Genomic DNA, 21,415 nt, shown 5'->3' with positions numbered 1-21,415 from the left:
AGATAGAGCTTCGCATTTCACACATGGAAAAACTGAGGCAGAGGAAGACCTGCTTTTTTTAAGAACATACAGTTAAGGGAATCTCTGGTAGAGCCAAAACTGAACTCAGATTTTACAACAGATTTTACAAACTGAACTCAGATTTTACAACTCTCCAGCTAAGGCTTGTAACAAAAAGAGCATCTTTCAAAAATACTGAATGCCTCCAATCACGTTGTTTTTGTGCTAGGGGAAACCAATTTTCCATTGTAACCTTTGCTGACAGTAAATTGATGAGAGGCTGACATTGGAGAAGTTATGAACTTCTTTTGCCAATCTTTACTGTGACTCCTGGGGAAATAGGACAGCAATTTTTCATATGGATGTTCTGAGGACAGATACATGAAAGATTATAAGATGCTCAGATACAACCATATAAGATCGCAAATGAAAGCCAAAGTGCAATTGGAATTCCACAGCAAATATTACCCAGTATTGTATCTCTTGTGTATTTTTCTGGTGCAACCAAAGATACCTTATATTTCTCTTGAAGTCCTAGCTCCTGCATTCATGTCAGCAGCTGCAAATTCCAGCTTTCAATTTCCAACCATCATTATATTAGAAGAAAGGGGGTTTTCAGCCTCAACTTCCATATTTTAAGCACAAAAGAAGAGAGACCTGTAGCTTTGGTTTTACAGTGCTGGTAAATATTTCGCACCTACTGTACTTACCAGAAGGTTACACAACATTAGTGCAGAATGGATATGTCATGCCAGGCAGAGAGACAACTGTGGCTTCTGTACAAATTCTTTTCACACTATAAATATAGATCTTCCCCCATAATTGCAACGCAATCTCGATCTGCCTGTGGTGATAAAGGAAAAAAAAAGAGCTGGTTAATTTAATTAGAGTCCATTTGAAAACCCAGTAGCATGAAATAATTTGATATACAGAAAAAATCCTCACCAGCTACAGACAACATTTCATTGTGTCTTATCTTGGCATAACAGTAACTGTTATACTTCAGACCTTAAACCGTATAAACAGTGTGACTAGAGATAGCCCTAAGAATATTTTAAAAGACATCAGAATATTAGCACTTCTTTAGCTCACAGTTTTCTGTCAGAAAAGTATGCTAAAAATGCTGCTAGAATAACATTCACCCTTGAGGAAATTTACAGCTAATTCACGCCCATCCATTCAGCGACAGTTATGTTCCCCCCTAATGTAAACATCTCCCACTAAAGACTCCTCTCCTTGTGGGTAAGACCATCACTGGCATAAGGGCGCCAGTGCTAAATCCAGTTGTGAGATATAACACTAAAATACTTCAGATTCATCCTATACTAGGTCATTACTAGAAGTACAAAAATATGTAGTACTGAATCAAAAGTCTATAGGCAAGCTGGCGAAAAGAAAGCTCACTATTTTTTGGCAAAAATATTGAGGGGAAAATACTTCCCCCCAAATTTCCTGTCAACACTTTTCTTGCTTGTTTGCTTATTTTGGTGTAATGAAAACTGAAAACCCTGGAAAGAATAAAGTTGCTGCAAATCAAAATGTTATCTGTAGTTCAAAAATGAGCTTTTATTTGTTTTTGCAAACTTGTTTGGCTCCCAGTATCATTTTCTGGTTTTGGAAAGCAGAAAACCAAGTATTGTTACCATACATTTTTCTAGTGGTTTGGCATTTTTTCTTGCAGAATTAAACAGTACAAAAGAAAACAAAACTTTTCTCTGAAAGCAAGAGGGAACTAGCTGATTATCTACGATGATCTCTTGCGTATCACAGGCGTTACATTTCACCTTGATATGCCTCTACTGAGTACAGTACTTTTAGCTAGCTAAAGCATTGCAGTCTCATAAAGCTAAACTGTGGTTTACCACAGAAAAGAGTTCTGTAGTTCTTTTAATCTTACTTTTAGTAATGTAAAGCTAGGCAGAAAAAAAACACTTAACTTTTATAAGGAGCAAAACCTTCCGTGTGATACAGGAAATAAAGACACAGAAACATGCTTGCACATATGTGTGTATGTGAGAGGCTATTTATGTATGTGCACAGGAGCTAAAGCTGTAGGAACCTTCTCGACTTTGTGGGAGAGAGACACGGGAGCTAAATCTGTAAAAACAGCTTGTGCGTGCATTTCTGTATATGGGTATGGGCGTTTGTGAGAGAGAGATACAGAACCTAAACCTATAAAATGCAGCCTGTGTGTGTGAGGAAAAGACAGGGGGAGGTGGGTTAAATCTATGAAAAATATCTCATGTATGTAAGAGGGAAGGATGGAGAGAGATTCAGAAGCTAAAAAACAGAAACCATCTCCTCTATGTGGTAAGAGAGAGCTGGAGATTAACGATTTCTGAAACAGGAGTACTGTCCTCCTTACGTTCTGCTCCCATCACTTCAGAGCACAGATCACTTCAATGAAATCTCAGACGTTTTTCCTCTTAGGGATATTTTGCTCCAACAGCATTAGAAATTCAGTGACTTCCAAACACGGTTTAATCTGCAGGGATGTTGGGAATGTGCAATTTAGAGCCCAGTATTGCAAACACATGCATTGATGAGCATGCTGGAAAAGGATTGAAATCCACTTTCTACAGAGGTTTAGTATAAAGCTTATGATTTAAGGTCTTTTCTCACACCCACACTGTCTTTCTACGTGCGCTCTAAACAGAGCCATACATTGCTCTATCAATAAAGAAAAAATTTCACCCACAAAGAACTCCTTTTCCCCAAATGGCCTGACTCCGCCTGTGTATTAGCCAAGAGTGAATAAAAGGGGCACAAACATGGCTGAACTGAACAGCTGTACCGAATCTGAACAAAAGCTTACAAATGCTGTTTATGAAATACTGAACCATCTCCTGCCACTGTCTGCCAATGTGGATGGCACTGAGCAAAGGAGAGTTTCAGACAGCTACTCATACATTATTATTATTATTAATTATTAGTATTTACACTGTGATTAGCATCCGGCAGCCTTAGCCAGGGAACAGACATTCCACTTTGCCGTCTCCTGTTACAGATGTTTTTATACCAGTCACAACATACCCTGCCATATAAGAAAAAACATACCTGGCATAAGGCTGTGAAATGTTAAAGTGGATCCACTGTCTTGCAGAATATTGCTGATTCCTGGGTTAAAAAGAAAAATGCTGTCAGATTCTTACACTAGTTTCCCATGGGAAGAAATGGAAATTGCATTAACATTTGCAGACCAGTCTGGGGGTGATGGGACTGGGTGATCATACAGTTCTCTTCCATTCTTGATTTGCAGGGATTCAAACCCTCCCCCAAGGAAATGGTTTGAGAAGAAGGTTCAGGATGGTATTTGAGGATGCATCACAGACCAGAACTGTGCTATTTACTATTTCTGTTTTGGAAGTGCCCAGAGGCCACAATGAGCATCGACACAATCAGACCACTGCCTGGGGAAGCACACCTGCTTAGCAGCAGTGATGCGACACAGCTGGCCTCAGCGCTGGCACAAGGGCTGAAACTGGACAGCAGATCCAGTTAACTGCCACTGCTTGTCCCACCTCTCCCCTCTCCTTTCCCAGTCTTCTCAGCCAGCTGCCCAGACCCTTTGGACCAGAGGCTCCAGTGCAATTGCACTGCCTGCACACACAGTTTGCAAACGTGACTTATCCCTCCCCACCTCCTGTCAAGTTGCATCTACATAAACCTGCATTTGTCTCTGACGATAGCCCAGATTTCTCTCTTTATTTATCTACCTGTCGGCTCATTTTACAGTCTCTCTCTGGACAGACACAGAGCGAGAGACAGAACCAGATGCTACAGCATGCACTGAATGCCAACTAGCTCGGTGGAATGTGCAAGCATCTTCATGCAGTGGAAAGGTCCTTTTGTAAACATGCTTTGCGATCAAAGGGCTGATGCTTGCTGATATTTTCAATATTAATAATCTCCCAGCTGCCTCACTCCATTCTCTGGCTCCCTATTTACCCATCCTTCATAGTTCACAGAGAGGCAGAGCTTAAAACAACAAGCCAGTAGAAGGAAAGGAGGGTTGTGTAAAACCGGAATTCACGTGAAGAATAAACCATATTGAAGTTGAACTGAAATGCATCAGATACATAAAAAATCACTGTATTGTCATACACTGCGCATGGCACAGACTGAGAGGCATCTAAAGACACATGCACACATGCATACAAAAATAATGTATATTGACATTCACACTCCTGCAAAATCCATGTACTGAATATGTTCACGTACCATCGTATTCACACCTCCTTTCCTATCTACTATGCAGATACATATGGAATCAGAGAACTGAAACAAGAGCGTGTTTCATCCATAAAACAGACAAATTACCACCAAAAGTACATGCACATGCAAACTACTCCCAGAAGACATGCAGATGGCTATTTTTGTGATGGTGTGCATGTTTGGGAGAAGGCTAAGGAAGCCAAGAGAGAAGCAAGCTGTGCAGAGGCAGAAATAGCTTAGTAGCATGGCTCTGAGAGACAGTGAAGGGACAGTTTTTGGACCAAGTACTGGCTGAGAGATTCACAGATGCAAGGAAAGGAGATATTTTCTCCTGTTTGACTCCTGCTGTGCTCTGTGAAGCAGGACATGGTATGTTCTTAGTCTATAAACAGGACTGCATCAAAGACCCCTGATCCCACTGCCAGTCTCTCCTCCTAATCCACGTTCCTTTGCTCAAGGAGAAAGCTTTAATAAAAGCTGGCTATAAACTACGCATACACTCAGAAAACGTCATCTGTCACTGAAATATAGCCGATACTGGCGTGGCAAGCAGTAGACCCTACAGCCGTACACTGCCAGACAACCAAGCAGTTCAGCAGAGACAGTAAAACATACCACATCTGTCTGAAACCGCAGGAGTAATTTAAAGTGAGTGGAAGGAATTCAACCCGACCAGAGCAAAGGCACTGAGGTGAACTACTTCTTCCAGAGAGCCTTTTGGATTCTCTGTCGCCTGCAAGCTGAGCAAAACTGATCCTTTAACTCACATGCAGAAGGGTGCTTCCAGCAAGCATGGCACCTGCTAATGGAAAACTAGGGCACTAGTTAGGATAAGCTTCCATACAGGACACTGGCTTACTGAATCACAGGATTTTTTGAATCCATGTTCCCACGCTTAGGTTGCAAAGTCCCAGGTGCCACTATGTAGAGCTGCGTAATCGGGAGCTGTTCAGACAGACAGTGTCTCTACGGTTTTAGCCACTCAAGCCCTGGCTTGCCCGCCAGACCTGTAGCCAGGCGCTCTGACTGCCATACACTCTATTAACACACACTCTAATTTATGATGCTGCTGGCAATTTGGACCAGTTTTGCAAAAGTATCCATATTTTTGATTCAGTCATTTTCACCCCTCTGAAACGCATAAAATAAAGCATATAAACAAAATATGTAACCACTATAATTTTTATGTAGTTCTGTTACATTCTGGAGACAAAATGTGGTCTACTGCACAGGCACCTGCTGGGGAGTCAAAGCTTTTGGAAACAAGGTCCATTTTTGATCCATTATAATTTGACAATGTCACAAAAATACAGCATACTGACTTGCCAGCAGGGGTGAAAATTTATCACCACAAATATTTCGCTTTCCTTCTTTTTGGTATTTAAGGGCTTTCTAAACTCAAAGGTCACAGAGAAATTGCTGAGAAGAATCATAATCAGAGGAAATGTTTCCACTGAGGGAGAATCTTTCTGTAAGAAAGTTATGCCCAGACTGACCAGAAATCATGCCCATGGCTTTACATCATCCCAGGACTGTGCTATGTGCTAGCTGGAAAAATGCACTTCATTTTCAGATTCCCCTTTAGTAGCTGCATCCTAGCATAATCCACTGAGAATTTCAGGCTATCTAAATGCCTATTTTATCACCTCGTCCCTAATATACGCAAAGTACTGATTTTATCTATTGCTACAACATTGCATTGCATTGCTAGAGTTGCACTTTACAAGCCTGTTTATATAGGTTAGGATTCCACTTCCTTCCTTTCCTGCACAAACAAAAGTAAGCATTTAAATGCGGTAGGTGTCATGCCAGGACATTAGGGCCAAGATTTTAACTCCTGATGCATAAGGGCATAAAAAATCTCAGGATGCTAACCAAAAGCCTCTTCTTCTCAGCCTTAGATGTAACAAGATTGCAGACAATCAGGCACCAGGACTGTGATTCACAGTACCAGCCTCAGCACTGGGGTCACAGACAGTCACAGTAAGTCACATAGAACTGCCGCAGCTCTAGTGAGCGGTCCTGGGTCTACCCCACTGCTAAGGAAAATGCTAGAGGCAACCAAAAGTGTCTCACCCAAGCAAGGTGTGCATCTCTCCTGCATCCTGCCCTCAAACCAGCTCTCATCCATTGGCTGCCCCCTGTATTCATAGGACATTTATTCTGCCTTAGCAGAGGCTGTTCACTAAGATTCCCCACTGCACTTAATGGTGAAAAATCTTCCTCCAGGAACAGCAGATGGGGAGGGAAGCGAGGTGCAGCATGAAATCTAAACATCTGCTTGCTGTTCATCTTCACCCATGCTGTGCTCAGAGACAGAGCCCATGGAGGGAGTGGAAGAGAGGATGCTGTTGCCAGCAGTTTGCTCAAAGATGTTTAAAATGCAAAAAAAGCAAGGGAGTTTGCTTAGGAATCTATGCAGTGGGAGCTTTTTTCTTCAGGTGAGTTTAGTCTTGGTGAAATGCCCCTGACTGACAGCCCAGGGACCCAAATTTTATCAGTCTGAAGAAGCACATAGATAAGGCAGGGCTAGCTTCTCCCCGGGCACCACAGAGCTCCCTCTGCAGGTGAAAGAGAAGCCCAAGCTCTTTTGGTGTAGCATATTTGATAAACAGAAAATGTCACAAATTTCCAGTGACTAAGTGCACAGAGACACATTTACTGGGAGAATATAAGGAGGCTGCAGTCTGCTACATATACATCTTTCAGCATGGCATGTGCTCTCTGTGCTGTACACAGCAGGCACCAGGCAAACCCTCCCTACACAGCCGCCTTACAACTGCATCCTGCCATGAAGATGTGTGAACTTGCGAATATATAAAATAAAGTATTAGGGGGCAAGGGGGCTAAATTTACAATGGATATAGGTAAATTACAATTTTATTCAAATGCATAATTAAGCTGTGGAATTCATGACCAGACAAAATAGAAACCGACGAGTTTTTTAAAAAAACTAATGTAAATACAGAGCTCAGTCACAGCTGCTATAAAAGATGAAGAAAGGCATTAGAGGAAAGATCCCTCTTTTCAGCTGAGCACATGCCAGCCACTTAGACAGGACAGAAGATTAGCTAGACCCTTCGACTGGACTCGTGCAGCACTCCTTATGCTTCAGTTTGATGCTAGGCCCACTCCATCCCCAGCGCCTTTACTGGACGATGCTAATGAGGAACCTGATTAGCATTCAAGGACCGGTTGTGCCAATTAGGCCCTGGCACACACTGGGACTGTGTCCAAGCACGGAGAGGCATGCCGCTTCTCCGGCTGCCAAGTGCCTCGTGGTCATGCTACGGAGCCAGCCGCGGCGTCACCCCCATGAGAGGGAGCAGAGGACGCTCTCCCCGCAGCCAGCTGGGGCAGCGAGCCGGTGCAGAAGGGCTGGTGGACACAGCTCTCCCCGACTGGGGACAGGCTGCATCCCTGGCAAGCTCTCGGGGTTTGACCCACGCATCAGAGCATGACTTGCCTCTGAGCGGGCACCATGTGCATCCACACAGAACAAAAGAGGTGCTGGTACACGTACCCATGCTATTTTGCGGGCCTCCAGGACGCCGTGGGATGCTGCCAAGTCCCGGTCAGCCTCTGAGAGGCACAGGCCTGCAGGAAGATGAAATCCCTGTGCAGTTCACAGAGCTGCTACACAGCAGGGGTTAGAAAGGCAGCTTGATAACCATATTCTTTGGCTGCCAGGTTGCTTGTGGCAGAGGCATAGATGACTCCTGACAACGAGGCAGCCACCGTCTGCTTTGGACCTGGACAGAAATGCAATCCTCGCCGCCAACTAGAGATGAAAGTCTTCCTGGCTTGCCAGCTAATGCTGGCAGGAGCAGGGCATGAAAGGAGGGGGGACAGAAGATAGGGACCTCTCTAAAGCATCTATAAATTATAGCAGACACAAATCTTTGATGATATGGAATAGAATTTAACATTTTCAAAGGAAGGAAAGGACACCCCATCCTTCCCATCTGACTGGAAGGTGGCAGTTGAGGAGCATGTCTGCTGATAGCAATAAGCTTTTCTTCTCAGCCCTGGCACTCTGCAGTCATGGGAAAGTGCCAGAGAGCGGAAAGGGAGGAGAACCGTAGCCTTCAAGGGGCAGATGAGGATATTTTTACATGCAAATGTGTCAAGAACAGAAGAAGCTGCTGGAAGGAAATATACCTATTTTCTCACTCTTGAATATCAAACAGAGTGAATATCAGACACAGACATCATACTGCAAAGCAATAGGGAAGTTATGTGATGGCTCAGAGAAATGGAATGAACAACAGGCACACTTCTGTCATATTTAATTTTGATTTCAGAAAAAGAGTAGAAAAATATGGACTGAGATCATCAGATTATTTTTCCTTTCAAGTCTTCTTTCAGCCAGTAACCAAACAACTAGGCCTTTGCCCAGACCAGAAACTGATATATCCCTGTCCTGCTTGGGTGAATAAAATATGTTCTGAAGTGGCTATAGTCTCATAGCTATGGCTCATAGATATCAAAAATGCCAGTCAGGGTTAAATCTCTTTCTTTTCAATTATTTTTTTCATAAATTAAAGCCCAAATGACAATAAATCGTGCTATAAAAATCAGTATGTCATTTGCTTTGACCAGAATTAAAATCAAGCCATACACACACTGAAGATATAACAGAGAAGGCAAAGGAAATAGAAGAAAAAAGAATGATAACTAATTTTTCCTGTATTTTGGTACAGGTAGGATGAGTCACACGGTCTGCATCTGGAACCGGGTCTCAGGACTCAATGTTCTGGTCTAGGCAATTAAAAAGATAAGCCCAAACTGAGACTCCCTAGAAGACAGTGAGTCTGACAGAGCAGCTCTCAAGACTTTCTTGAAATAATCTCCTCGTAAGATGTTTTTAACTTAGCACCCTGGAAGAAAGGCACTGCAAAGCTGGCTCTGAAGTTTCCAGTTCTCCTGTAAGGCTCTGAAACTTGCATATTGTTTTTCAGCTTGTGCCTGCATTTAGATAATTGATAAAATTTACTGCAACAATAAAAAGTGAATTAACAACTCTGAACTTTTTACTCCTTCCTCCCTCTTTCTAAATTGAAGTGTGACGCCTGTCTCTGACCTTCTCACACAATTCCCATTCTGTCTTCAAGCAAAGCTGAAGCTGACTATGTGCATTTGGGTATGTGTGCATGTGAAATGTTGACAACCAAACCGCACATCTTCTTCTACAAAAAACTTAGCTGAGTTGGGCTGTAAAGACTACAAACAAGTCCTGGACCGAGCTATACTTAAGGCAGTGTTATGAAGCCTAACAGAATGAGTTAGAGTTTGGTCCGGGGTTTCAGCATTACAGCAGCAGAAAGCCTGACATGGCAGGTTTTCTTCTCACAGCATAAATAGCATACGATGCTCCTTTCCAAGAGCAGAAAGACCACAATGCCAGACAATGTTAAAGAAGCTTTCAGGCTGATCAGCACAGCCCTTCAATTGGTTTAATCTTCCCTCCTCCCACATTCCGACACTCTACAGGAGAAAAAGCTATACGAAGTTCAAAGACAGCGTGAAATCATATTTACATTTTCCGTTGGCATTACCCTTGAATTGCAGGACACCCCATTGCTGAAGGAAGTGCTGTGTTCAATGAGAAGAAAGTGGGAAAATAAACTGCATCTGCTGCTCGAAGGCCAGAAGTGGCCAGAAATATGGCTGCTCATCAACTGCAACAAGAGCTGAGGCATCAATATAGACCTGAGCTGCTTGAATTCTCTTCCCCGCTCTGCCTCTGTACATTAATATTGGGAGAAAGAATTATGAAAACATAATGGGAAAGCAAATGAAATATGACCAAAGTCTTGTAATGATGAAATATAATGACTCATAATGAAGAAGAAGCACAAACAAACCCCCCCCCCCAATTTTTGTGAAACAAAAATAAGACAGAGGAAGAGAGGGCAGGGAGAGTGTGAGGAAGAAGAGAAAGGAAGCAGCTGCTAGAAATGACTTTTAACTTTTCCACTTAGTGTTTTAAACCCAAAAAGCAATTACTGCCAAGCTTGCATTAAATCCCTATTATGAAAAAAATTAATGAGTTTAACAAACTCCTTGTCCTCGTAAAGTTGTCCTCTTCATTATTGATGTTAGTAATCCACCAGGGACTCTGACTCCAAAGCTCAGCAACATGCCCTGATTTTTTAAAGTTCAGAAAAAAAGAAAAAAGAGATGAAGTAGGGAAGAAGAGTTCAAGAAAGGGAAAATTAGAAAATGATAATGGGACTCCAAGCTTTTTTCCTCCGGTTTAGTCCCAGGCTGATGCACTGGAGAGTGAATGTCATTCTTTAAGTGATGTGTTCAATGGCCTATATGGTAAAATGGCAGAATGACCCACTGGGGAGGATACTTCTACTTTTCCCACAGGCTTCGTGTCCTGCCCTTTGGGAACCATGCAAGAGCCAAGCCCAAACCACCCCAAATGATACATGACATATTTGCAGTGCTTGAAAGGTAGGCAGACTGGCAATCTCTTGCTGCTGCATCTCTGCCTTTCATTCAGAAACAAAGATGTTAGGGAGGGGAAACAAACATAATTTAAATGACATACAGGTGCCTCCAGCTACGGAAGAGCCCACAAGACTTTGTACACTGGCAGGTGGTGCTGACTGCTTACTATTGTCATGTGGGATTTCTTTCTTCCAATAAAAGACTCAGAGCTACCAGAGTCTACAGCCTGAGACCCATAGCTGAGCAGGGAGACTGCAGCCTCCTGTGTCCCAGGTCTGTGACTGTGAGAAAATGTAGAGGAAAGAATGCCGGTTACTGCAGATGTTGTTCTAGGGCTGTGCCACTGTAAGGCAGCGGGATTCCTCCTCCAAATGCCAGACGGCTGGAAGATGGAAATTTCTATAATTAGCATAAATGGGCTTTTCGAGGCTGTGCAAACAGGAGAAGATGCAGGATAAAGAGAAGACGGGAGAAAATGGGATTGAATGCAGGGGTCTCAAAATCTATCAGGAAAGTTATTTAACACAGTACACAAAGTATGCTATGGGCTATCTATCTAAATACTGCCTGTAGGATCCATTTGGGAGCGCAGGAGAATAAAACTATAGGGCATGAGAAGTGAATTATTCTGATGAGATAATAGGGACAGAGCTGATGAAGGAGGGGTATTAACACCCCTCTGTTGGAGGGAGAAAGATCTGACTCTCTACCTCAGTGTTATGTTTTCAGTGCTGCAAAAAATCCTGAGTCAAAAGAGAAAGCAACAGGGTAAGAAGAAGGGTGAGGAAGAGCAGAGTTTGCCACTGGCATCATCTGCCTTCCAAAGAACTTTACAAATCAGGTATCATTTAGCCCACTGCTTAAGTGGAACCACTTCCGAGGCAGCCTGCAGCCTGCTGTTAAGCAGCATGAGGTGACATTACAAAACAGGCAAGGCCAAGTGAAAAAGATTCACCTATCCACTTGAATTCACCAAGGGAAACCTATCTGAAATGGCAGCAATTCGCAGAGCAAGGCCTACAAAATATGCTATGGGATATATGTTGATACCACATAGGAAGGCCCTGGATGTGCAGAGGAACCTCAGCTAACAGCCTGACATCGTTGTCAGCATGTCTTTTCCAAAAGCTGGCCCTTCTAAGCACCAGCTGGAGAAATTTAAGATGTTGTCTCCTTTACCTCAAGGCACTGTTACAGCCCTTCTGTCAGAAGTTACTGTCTCTGCAACTCTGCAGACAGATTGCTTCTTGAGAGCGTTCCTTGATCCACTTCAGTCATAATTGGTCAGCTTAGCTCAAATGGCATAAATGATACGTTTGCATCAACCTGGCTGAGTCTGATGGAAGCAGCTTACAGAGCACTCATGTGAAACATTCCTCCCACAGACAGGCAGGCAATAATCTTTGGTAGAGATATGGGTTACAAACAGCTGGGGAAGGAATGCAGCATTCAAATCTACAAGGTCCTGCAAAACAAACATGCCCATAGCCTTACCAGCACAAGGCCCTTTGCATGAGTCATTTGAAGAACAAGCAACTGTAGCATCTTACAATATCTAGGTTTTAACTTGCAGCCTCCCAACCAAAACCTAGCCAGGTTTCAGATCTGAGCTGTCAAGCTGGTATGGCTGTGTACAGGGAATATAGAGTGGATTTCCTAAACAAGCCTCGCCAAATTTGCAGGAGTCTTAAGCCAGTTATGCTACCAGCATGGGGCTGCCCTTAAGTTTTCTGCCCTCAGTACATGTGTTTATTTCTATGGAGCAAACAAACACAGCACAGACCCCACATGCATCAAAGTGCAGAAAACTCTTTGGCTCCCTGACACAGAGTTCAAAGCTTTCTGGGCACAGGTCTGCCTATATACCACAAAGCATTTGCTGTGTAAAACCAGAGTTCACTGGGCAGTGGCACATTTAAGTCACCTACTTTGTCCTCCCTGAACATTAGAATTTAAAACCTACAATAAAAAGGCTGAAAGGGGAACTGCTAAGCCTTAATAAAAACAATTTTTAAATCTGTTTGAGATTTGAATTGATACAGCCTACTGCACAACAGCTAATGTTTATACTGCACTTTCTGGTCAGATTTAAGCACTATCAATGCTCCCAAACACTTCTTTTCTTTTAAACAAATTGTTCTCTTTTCTCAGCTCTGCTAGTTCCTAATGGTATGAAAATTTCATGGCCCCTCTCTCTTACTACATAACCAGGGCAGGATTCTGATCTTTTGAAGCCAATGGACTATGTCATAGGTTGAATGAAAAAGAGATTAGAATTAAGTCCAGATTCTTGGACTCACAACTGTCACCTGCTCCAAGCTAGAGATCACCAGGTCTCAATCCTGTATAAATCCAGACTGGCGCCAAGCGATAGCCGCCGGATAACTAAGTGAATTGAGTTTCTCTTCCGTAAGGAGAGAGCTCAAGAAACCACCAGATGGGGAGCAAGATGAGAGCTGGATCCCATCCATAGAAAGTCATTATACAAATTATTTTCCTTAACTGGATGAGAACCATATATTTCCTGTTCTTGTGAGTTTTTTCAGTGTTATGCAAACATATCTCCTCTGTTCATTGCTGGATGGAAGAGGCCGGTCCGGTGACTTAATCCATGATTATAACAATGGACCTGCTCACCAAGACTCAGTGCCACTTGAGTTTTTGCACTGCCCGTGTCACCTTATGCTTCCATAAAATTCTTGAAGTACAATTCATCACTGTCCTCTTGAGGCAACTTCATTTGGAGAATTTCTTCCACTTGTCCAATTTTGGCCCATGATTTGATAACTGGGACTGAAACTCAGGAAATCTGCAAGTTCATTTTAGCTAAGCATCAATTTCACAACAAGCTGGACCCCTGGAGTTTCTGACACTGGTCCTGTGACCTCCTGAAAGCAAGAACTCCAATGTCATTTTAGCATTGTGGTCACAGCTAGTGGTCTGGATCTGTGGTCACAGATCCAGAATGGACAGAAATAGCCGCTTACCAGCACTCAGTCATCATGTGTGCAGAACAGGTTAATCACATGCAGACTCCTTTAGTACCTGCTCTATTTACATATAGGAGGCTCATCTGGCATTGCTGGTTTTTGTAGCAATGTATGGATGTTAACTTCTGTGAGCATTTAGAGTGCAAATGGTGAATACTTTCCTGGCTCTTTCCATCCCCCCTCCACAGACTCTAATAGGTCACTGCTATGAAGAAGATGAAAATAACTCATCCAAAAGGTTGCAGTCAGAAAGCACCACTCAGAAGACCAGACATATAACATGACTCAGGAATGAAGAGCTAATGGTAAAGAACAAGACTGAGATGTCAAGATCTATTCTAAATTTGACTCATGAAGCTACGTGAGGCAAGCTAGGGCACAATATGAGTCTCAGAACAAAAGAAAGCAAGAAAGAGAGCACATCAAATTTTGATATTTCAAGTGACCAGGAATAATGCACTGCTATATCCAGGCAAACATATTCAAGATAAAAGGAAGTCACATGTTAGCTGCTGCAGAGGGTGACTTATGCCAGTGGTTATAGCACTCTGTTGTACTGCTTGTCCTCATTTATAGTCCCTCTCTACAAGTAACTAAGAGACAGCAAGTAGTATTGATCGAATTGCACCAGGTACCAAACAATCCCTTTGGATGTTTGGCAGCACAGGAGAGGAAATGCAAATGTGTTGTGGAGGGTAGTGTCACAAGCAAAGCATGCAGGGAGAGGAATAAGGAAGCCTTACAAAAGCAGCGCGCTCTTGTTTTTTTCCATTTCCAAAAGTCAGATGTTGCTTCTATCATTGAAAAAGCCATAATCCAGCCAGCCACAAGGGCACAAACCTCTTTTAGTAAATGCTGGGGTTCAGACAGGATAGCAGGAGTGGACTTTTTCTACTACAAATAAGTCACCAAGACTAAAATCGAAAGAACCTATCAGAATGAGAAGGGGGAAAAAAACCCCTAAATATTACCTTTAATGGTCAAGTTCCAAGTTCCAGCTTTCGAAAGTTAGATAATTTCAGAATGAAGCTTGCCCAGTCCTGTTTAGTTCAGCTGTCTCTGCAGATGTGTTATGATCAGTTTATCACTAGAGCGTCCAGGAATATTTTTTCGCTGTGACCCTATCCTCATTCAAAGTTGCTTCTATCCTCATCCAATACACATGGTGCCCTGCAACTGAGCACCTACTCAGCATTTTGTTTTACCCTCACAGCTCTTTGTGTGGCCCTAAGCCTTTTTTGCAGCATGCTTTTCAAACTCTGCTGTGTATGCAGAACTATTCTCTTTCTCCTGGTCTTTTCTGAAGGGCTTATCATTACTTACCTCCACAAACGTGAGTGGATTTATATTTAAAACACCAAAATGGGAATTCATATGGAAGGTTAATATCCCTGTTTTATACTGTGTTCAAAGGGGAAAGGGGCAAACCTGAAACACCATCGAGCTAAAGTTTAAACCCTCCTTTAATTTTGTGATCCACTTTGAGATACTCAGCACTTCGTCATATACAGTAAAGGCTGGCCTAATTGAGAGCCTGCTGTGCTTGTGCCCTGCAATTCTGAAATGAATCCAAGGGAGATAGGAAATCAGTGAAATTTGCTTGTTTGTCTTCCTTAGATACATTTCAAAATCTCTGATGATGATAAATAAATATGTAAGATTCTGCTGTGCTCATCAGGAGAATTCTGAAACATTGTGAACCCAAAGAAAAATGTAACTCTATCCTCTTGAAATCATTTCCACCCTTGGAAGTTCATTTTATTTCACACAATCTAAGATAGGGAAAGCTCAAAGAAGAAAAATCTTAGACTTCTGAGAGAAACCTGAGTTTTAAAAATTGCGATTTTAATCAAACCCAAATCAAAGGTTGAAGGAGGGGACAGTCTAGTCCATAGGTGCTATGTTTGTGAACAGACCTATTGCCATGCTCCATCTTTGTTCAGTACCATGGTCAAACCATTGCTGAGGGATGATGTAGCTGTCTGTGCACAGCTCTGTGCAGCATCTAACCTAGCAGCACAGAGATGTGTGAATATGGCTCGGGGGCCTTCCACCATAAAGATGACAGCAGACAGCTCCTCTGGAGCTGGATGCTACAGCTCACTGTAACACCTGCAAGTTTCATCGGCTAAATTTCAAGCTCGCTTTAGAGAACTGGTTTCTCCATAGCTTCCTAACTCTAAAATTTGTTAGGCCCGATCCTCTTTTGGCCTGTAGCCTCTTTACACTTAAAGGGGCTGAGATTTGGTCTAACTGTAATTTACTGCAATTTAAAAATCCTATTACCCCCTCAGCATGGTGTTGTATAAATGTAAGGCAGGGCCTTTAATTTTCTAGGCAAAGGTATTATTTGAGTTCCTTTCATAGTCTAATTATTACTTGGCAAATATCATGTTGTGGTATTTAAGGATAATTCTCAGATAATACCTAATTACATGGTTAATTCTTATAATGATGGGAAAGCCTCAAAGATTCAGAGTCCAGAATTTTTAGACTACCCCAAAACCCCAGATATTTCCCTGCATTTGTAAACTGAGCTAGAATTTATGATATTTTTTAGTATTTCTAGTATGTCAAACAGCTTTTGCTACAGTATCTCCGATGTTAATCTCAGCTGCTCACTGGAATTTGGATTTACAGGTAGGTACAGACTGCTTTGAACTTCTAAGTGACCTTACATAGTGCTAAACCTGATTAACTCATCAGATAACCTGAGTCTGTGGATGATACATATGACTGAACTGGCAGACCTCTCAGAGAATACTATCTTAAGGAAAAATGGTTGCACTAAATGGAGAAGAAAAAGGTTTGATTCAGCTGAAATTTCTAATTTTCTAAAACTCTAATTTTCTATGATGGGACAGACAGTGGATGGAGAAGAGAGAGGGTTGCAGGGGAGAAGTTAGTACTGTTTCTCTCAACTCTTATGAATTCTGTTCATGAATAACTGTTTCTTGCTGCAAGAGCTTCCCTGAAATGCTGTGATCTGCAGCAGGCTGAATTGCTACACAAAGCATAGGCCCAATCAGATATACAAACTGTGTTTCCTGTGCAGTGGCGCAGAGCTAAGCTAAGCTCCGACCTTCATAGTTCACGAAGTTAGTTCATTAAACCACTTGTGACATCTTGGGCAGCCCCAAATGAAGTTTAGTCTTATCAGGTAACAAACAAGCTCTTGGCCTCCTGGACTTGAATCCATGAGTCAATACCTCTCCCAGCTGAGATTGCAGACATAATGATTAATTCACTGCTAGCTGCCTGAGTAAGCAGCTACATAAATACAGAAAGAATGGTGCCTAGACAATCAGATACTGCAATCTGGGAAGACATACAAACACAGAGATATATGGAGAAGGACAGACAGACAAATGTCTGTAAGAAATGTTTGAGTGGATCAGAGCAAAGGTTCTCCTGGATCACAGTCTTGACAAAGACCAGTAGCTGGTGTCTAGGGAAGATCAGAAAATGTTCAGAGTGATCCTGTACCTCTCCTCAAATTCTGGCCATTGGCAGTTTAAGCAAGACTGCATTTAGGCCATTGTATTTAACTGTCTTCTGTGAACCATCTCATCCGGACAATGAAACGGACTAGGTTAAAGCTTTGCAGACTGTTTTTATCACCTCCTGGCACTGCCTTGTCTAAGTGTCAGGGATGCCATCGTTGAGCTGGGGGGGGGGGTTATGGGAAAGGTGGGAGTGCTTGAGGGACTCACTTGTGGAGTGGTTGCAACATGTTATTTGAAGCTGGGCAGTCTGGGTTCCACTGTCAGCACCACTTCCGATTCAAACAAGTCACTTCATATCTCTTAGTCTTGATTTACTCCTGTACAATGAGTTTAACAGACTATTTCATGAGGTAGTCTCAATTAATTAGCATTTGTAAAAGTGCTCTGAGATTCCCACATGAAAGGCTGGCCTGGAATGGCAAATTGCTAATGATAATTAATAGTTATTCATGATCACTTCACAGAATTCCAAATTATTTTCTGAGGGGAAGAAAGCAGAGATAGAGGCTCTCAAGACAGAGATCACTAAAAAACCCCACGACAGTTATACTTCCCTCCCCGCCTCCTTCCTCAGCATTAATAGGAAGAATTAACACCTCTTATGAGCAGAGGAACTGGAATGTAATAAAGGGTGAAAAAGGCCTCAGGTGCTCCTCTATGCACAACACGTTCCTCCTCTGGCATGCAACATAGCTGGGGAAGGGTAGGAAGGGGGAGTGAGACAGCAGGAGTGGATGAACAGGGGTGTTACACTTCTCTCTCAAATTGATGCAAACGCAGTCCTAATTAAACAGATGTTCTTAATAATACTCTGACAACTGTCCCTGCTTTAATTTGCTTCGGAGTAAAGATTAATATAACAATGCAACAACATTTTACAAGGGGAGAAAAGGGAGCTGAGCTAATAAAAGGCAGTAGCTTACATGGTTTATTATTGCTTTTCTTTCTGCTTGTCTAGCGAATATTTACCTCCTCTGGGAGCAGTTTTCATATTTATTTGATCACTCCTCCAAGCTGAAGCTGACTTTGTGGTACACTGCAAAAGGATTAATGCTCGGGCCAAGAGGTGTGCTGGGTACACAGACACATCAGGGGTCTCCATGGTGATTCTCCAGCAGGAGGGAAAAAACCCAGTGGCACTAAAGTTAGCAGTGCTATTAACCACCAAGCATGGCTATCAGAGAAAGAATTCCAGGCTCGTGTAACAGGGAACTTCCACAGCAGTGGCAGGTGAGCCACAAAAGATACAAAATTGCTTTCAGGCTGATCTTCAGACCAAAGGAGTTTCTCTAGACTCCATAATCTCAAGACACAACCGCGAGGATCACACATGCCAACGCCGCGGATGGTACAGCCAGGAACGTGAGGCTGACGTGAACAGAGCAGAAACAGGGAGCCCAGGAAAGCAGGCCACGGAGAAGAGAATTTCTGAACTCTTGGGAAGGTGTCAAGACTTCTGAACAGCTACTCTCATCAAACGTATCTGCGCTGAAATAGTTTCAGATAAGAATGGCTGCACTTTTGCACCTACTTTCCTTTAGGTAGGAGGCCAATAGCTTTAAGATATGAATGTCACATCACTTCTTTTCACCAACCTGAGTATTGCAAAGGGTAGTCTGGGGGCAGGGGAATGACATCCTCGCACTGAGCCTGGCTGCATCTGGCCCTGCACCATCAGGACTGTCCAACTGTATTAAATCTGTGGTCCATCCAGATGGTCCAAGCTTTGATCTCTGTTTTGGAAATAGCAATCTAGAACTCCTCTCCCACCAGATGCAGAGGAACCTAATCTCCAACATTACGTGACATCTTAGCCTCAATACGCACAGTGTGGCGGAAGTCCTGGAGCATGAAATTAAACATACACTCCCAAGTTGCCTTTCTCTTTGATTAGAACTCTGAGTCGTCTTGTTACACAATAAACCAAACCTTTGTTAAACAATATTCACTTTTGCCTGGTTTGAATTTCCCAGAATTTAGTAGCAAGAAAGAAACCAAGCTCTCTGAACTGGAAGACTCACTCCCCAGGCAAGTATGAATCTTTTTTTGTAAGGGTCATTCAGAAAGGGGCTTTTCCACAAACAGGAACAGGCTGCAAACCCTGCAATTTATAAAATGAATTCACTGCCCGAATATGATGCTTCATGTCAGCATCACCTAATACTATTCGTAGGCCAATAGACTAGCCTTAAGAAAAGAGAGGGAAGGCACCCCAGCTGAATTGTCATTTGCATCCAGGTGCTCCTCAGCATGATGGGTTGTTGTAAGACAATGTGGTATCATTACGCTGTGCCTGATCTGAAATAGCCTGCAGAAATGATTTGGCACCTCTGCAAATGTCTGTCACTGCTGTATGTACTCTTCAACGTCAGCTGCTTTTTCAAGCTGCTTTGCTCTGAAATGCGCTCTGTGAAAGGCACCCTGCTTGCATATCTCTTCCTGGCAGCTTTGCGCGGGATGTAGCCCAGGGTGGGGCTTAGCTTGAGCTTAGCTGTGACCCTGGGCTACAGCGCTGCATCCCCAAACTCATACATGAGCGAAAGCATGTGAAAGTCTGCATGTGTCACAGAGGGCTCCGCTCAAGTCTGACACTTTGCTCCTCAGTTTGCCAAGTGGATGTACAAATTATCTCATTCCAGCAAGAAAGAAACCTACATGGGAAACAGGTTTGTAGATTACCTCATTAAATTTTCCACCCCAAATCTCTTCCTTCCCAACAGCTAGGAGAACAGTGCTAAACACTGTGGGTGCTGGGAACATGGGTGCATTGAGAAGCTGAGGGAGAATGAGAGAGACAGAAAGAGAGGTGGGAACAAGCACAGAGCAAGGAAGACACGGATGGAACAGAGAGACAAGATGAAGTGTGAGAAAGAGAAAAGGAGGGATCTATGGCAATGGGAAGAAGGAAGGAAGGAAAAGATTCAGTCTCTCCACGGAATACAGTTACCATTCAACCATTCTTTAAATATTTTAAAGCTCTATTTGTTATGCAATTTGTGAAGTTGTTTATGATAATGAAGTCCTTAGACAATAAGGGGGAAAGCTAAAGAAAAGAGCAGAAGCTGGCAGCTAAGTACATTGCCCTTTGCTGGAATTAATGAGGCTTGTTTACTTTCTGGCTTTTTACAGCTTTCTGAAATGTCAGACGCCACCCAGACTACCTTGGCAAAAGCACACCGTGAAACTCCCCCCATCATTTACCCTCGATCCTATACCTGGGTGCCTTTGTCCCTCTCCTGACTTTTCACTCTAACCACCTATCCGGTGAGGGAGCTTTGAATGTAATCTCAAACCAAATCACTTTCATGCTGGGGACTGTGATTCCCATGAATGAACTCATTATTAGGAGTAACACACCATTAGGGCTGTAGCTTTCTTGGGATTGTTACACTTAATGGAGTTAGCAGCACACAAACAAGCACCATGGCTGAAATGACCACGCACAGGAGAAAGCCCTTCAGATCTTTGCAGCTAACAGGTCCCCTTGGCCTCTGCTCTTGAGCAGGGACAAAGTTGTGCATGTCTGCTGGAATTACTGTGGCTAAATTGATGGATGCTCCAGGCTTGGACTGACCTGGTCTTGTCCTTGGCAATTATCTTGCATTGCTCTGGGCTGCCTTTTCATCCAAGAACTACTCCTGGATCATTTGCAGACCCTGAAAGAATTTTGCTGGATAAAAAGTTGCTTGGACTAATCTAGTCCACTGAAATGACCATCATTACCTGGATAAGTCCTCAAGAGCTTTTGATTATGGGAGAGAAGGTACATGGTGGCAGGACCCTGTGCTTTGAAGTGGAAAAATGCCAATTACTCATTCTTTGGGCAAAGGGTGAAAGTGACTTTGAACTTAGGGCAACACCTGCTGGCCTGAATTTAAAGCATTCTTTGGTTCTTCCTTTGCCAGAAGAAAAATATAAGCCAAAGACTGTCAACAGTCAAAAAGATAAAAGGGCAAGATGGAGGCATAAGGTAATGAAACGTGTAATAGTTCCAAGCAACCGACAAATTGAACACGATCCGGGTTTGCTGAAGGCAAAACATGCACAGGAAAAAAGTTTTTGGAAAAGGTATTTTTAGGCGACAGCATCTATATTAACTAGAAGGAGGTAAATCCCTCCCCCCCCAACTCCATTCCTCTCAACCCATGCTCTCAAAGAGCTCTCCAAACACAGTTTTATCACTTAAATATCATAAAGCAGGCAAGCATACCTGCCCTGATACAGATGTGCTTTTAGAGAGAG

The 21,415-nt window shown here is 42.8% G+C and overlaps 1 long non-coding RNA gene across 1 annotated transcript in view; it reads right to left on the bottom strand.

Moving 5' to 3' along the window:
• Positions 1-722: 722 nt before the first annotated feature.
• LOC135330448 (uncharacterized) overlaps positions 723-21,415 on the bottom strand; it is a 40,587-nt gene continuing 19,894 nt past the window's right edge. Inside the window, exons 2-3 of the long non-coding RNA XR_010392458.1 lie at positions 3,058-3,117; positions 723-844 (exon numbers count right to left, since the gene is read on the bottom strand). This is a non-coding gene — a long non-coding RNA (uncharacterized LOC135330448). The remainder of the gene's footprint in view (positions 845-3,057; positions 3,118-21,415) is intronic.

Source organism: Dromaius novaehollandiae, chromosome 21, assembly GCF_036370855.1.
Source record: "Dromaius novaehollandiae isolate bDroNov1 chromosome 21, bDroNov1.hap1, whole genome shotgun sequence".
NCBI classification, from domain to species: Eukaryota; Metazoa; Chordata; class Aves; order Casuariiformes; family Dromaiidae; genus Dromaius; species Dromaius novaehollandiae.
Note: the sequence above shows the minus strand (reverse complement) of the source record. Positions and strands in the feature narration are given on the sequence as shown.